Genomic DNA, 2500 nt, shown 5'->3' with positions numbered 1-2500 from the left:
TGTTTTTTGTGTGAAAAAAATAAACATGGTCAAACCATGTGCTTGGGGTACCTGCAATCTCGGTATCCCGAGAGGCTGCAGAATGGGGTATATTTCATCCCTTTTCCCAAGCCACAACGGGACAAGAAAAAGTGTGTAATGTGGATCAGACTGTGTGGCAGGCCAGAATACCAACTGAATTTAAGCTTGTCAGCTTCTGTATGCATTTTAAAGTTTTGAATATAACCCTGCATAGCTCCAGGATGAAATCATTCATTTTTCGCCCAAAACTTCTACAAAACCTGCTTTAATATACTATCAGCTGATATTTTTCCATATGCTTTTGATATCCAGTCTGGTTTGTTTGTCCGGGTTTGTCATGGTAACGACAGGGGGCGTGACTTATCAACAGGTCCATTGCTTTTATCAAATCTTATTGTACAAGTACCCAAGAGTCAAATTCAACAATACAAGATAAAATAAATAAGATGAAAAAATGTAAGGTATATAAATAGTAACAATAATTAGCGTTCGTGGCACTAGCCACGGTTGATTGTAGTGCAAAAATGAAGTGCAAATTACAGAAATATGTATTTAAATGATCTTTTTTGTTAAGATGTGAAAAATGCTGTTCAAATCACAGGAATATGTATTTAAATAATCAGCTTTTGTATTGTGCGTTTGGTTGGTTTGGTTTTGGTTTGTGCTCCAGAAAGACATTCATATATCTTCTTTCGGTGTGGGAAATGTGCGAACGCATCCTGTTCTTGTCTTCATTCACCCCGCTGGACATTGAGTGAGCACACACCCCTTTCACCTGCACAATTGCCCCCGAAACGGACCGCCTCACTGGGACCCCCAACCCTGTCTCCCAAGTCTGGGGTCCTGGGGGAATTAGAGGTCCTCAGCCCTTTAAGAACAAACCATATTTTGCAATCATTCCTGCGTGCCAACCACCTAAACCAGTCCTCAGCCCTTAGACGTGAGGTTAAGGGCTGTAAATCTGAGGCTACAGCGTCAGCGTTCGGGGCGCGAGGCGAACCACTCGGCAGCCCAACAGAGCCAAGACGCTGCCAATCAAAACACAAAGCCCCCCGCGGAACGAGAGGGGGGGGGCACGGCGGCCTAAGTTGTGTTGGATCGAACAAGCACCATGCAAGGTTGTCAATTTAAACCTCCAGTGTAATTTAAGGCAGACGGAGCCTGAGCTCAAGTCCTAGTCTAGAATACACAGTCAATGGCATCAGGTCTGAGTCTAGTCTATAGAATAACAGCATCGGTTAGACCACATCGGCTGGTCTCAGGGGTGGGAGACGGGGGCGGCAGTACCTCAGGAGGTAGAGCGGGTTGACTGGAAACCGGATGGTTGCTAGTTCGATCCCCGGCTCCTCCTAGCGTAGAGTGTCGAGGTGTCCCTGAGCAAGACGCCTCACCCTGACTGCTCCAGACGAGCTGGCTGTCGCCCTGCGTGGTTGACTCCGCCGTCAGGGTGTGAATGTGTTAATGAATGGTTGTAATGGCTGCTTTGGATAAAAGCGTCAGCAGAATCCCCTTAATGTATATGAGAGCAGGGCCGGGGTGAGGCGTTGTGACTCAGGAGGTCTTCCAGTCGGCTTGAGGTCCGCTTCATTTGGTTGATTTTGTTATTTGCTCACCAGAGGTTGTTTTCAGAAGGGCGTATCGAATACCTTTTCCCCAGACCAGCACCGGCACTAACTAGGTCACGAGTCGCCTGAAGGACATTTGATATTAAGCTTTTGGGCCCATCTTGAACACACTGTATATCTCCTGTGTCCTGACCATAAGCTAATTATCTTTCTTACACAGCAGTGGTGATCACATGGTGGGGATTACACTACAGACGGATTATTGAAGGGGAAATTTGTTCAATTTCAAGACGCATATAGAGTCTTAAAGACCCGATAGCCGATCCCCATTCATTACTGTTTGGCTAAATATGCTAACCTGTGTAAATGTGTTTAGCACTGGACCTGCAGCTGTTCAGTCGCACACGCTCACAACATGTACATGTGTGTGTGTGTGTGTGTGTGTGTGTGTGTGTGTGTGTGTGTGTGTGTCTGTGTGTGTGTGTTTGTGTGTCTGTGACTTATATGTGTGTGTGTGTGTGTGTGTCTGCTGCTTGTATTTCATTTGAGTGCCAGTGTGTGCACATATACCCATATACACCTTTTCATGCCAGCATTTCAGTGAAATCAACTTTGTGTGTGTCTGTGTGTGTATGTGTGTGTGTGTGTGTGTGTGTGTGTGTGTGTGTGTGTGTGTGTGTGTGTGTGTGTATGTGTGTGTCTATGTATGTGTTTAAGTGCTGTGAGACAGGATCTTGTCTTGTCTTTTTGCATCAGTGTCTGTTCGGTATCATGTCTCTCTCAATACCATTGAAGCACACGCATGTGCGCTACAAACACACAAACACACACACACATAGACACACACGTGCACACATACAGACAATTGCAAACACACGCATCATTCCATCGCAAAAGTCTACTGCAGTCTTTCT

General features: G+C 45.7%; 1 protein-coding gene across 1 annotated transcript in view; it reads left to right on the top strand.

Moving 5' to 3' along the window:
- nrg2b (neuregulin 2b) overlaps positions 1–2500 on the top strand; it is a gene marked incomplete at both ends in the record, with an annotated part of 45108 nt that overhangs the window by 17573 nt on the left and 25035 nt on the right. The window lies entirely within an intron of this gene.

The sequence above is a fragment of the Pollachius pollachius genome, assembly GCF_949987615.1.
Source record: "Pollachius pollachius genome assembly, chromosome: 10".
NCBI classification, from domain to species: Eukaryota; Metazoa; Chordata; class Actinopteri; order Gadiformes; family Gadidae; genus Pollachius; species Pollachius pollachius.
Note: the sequence above shows the minus strand (reverse complement) of the source record. Positions and strands in the feature narration are given on the sequence as shown.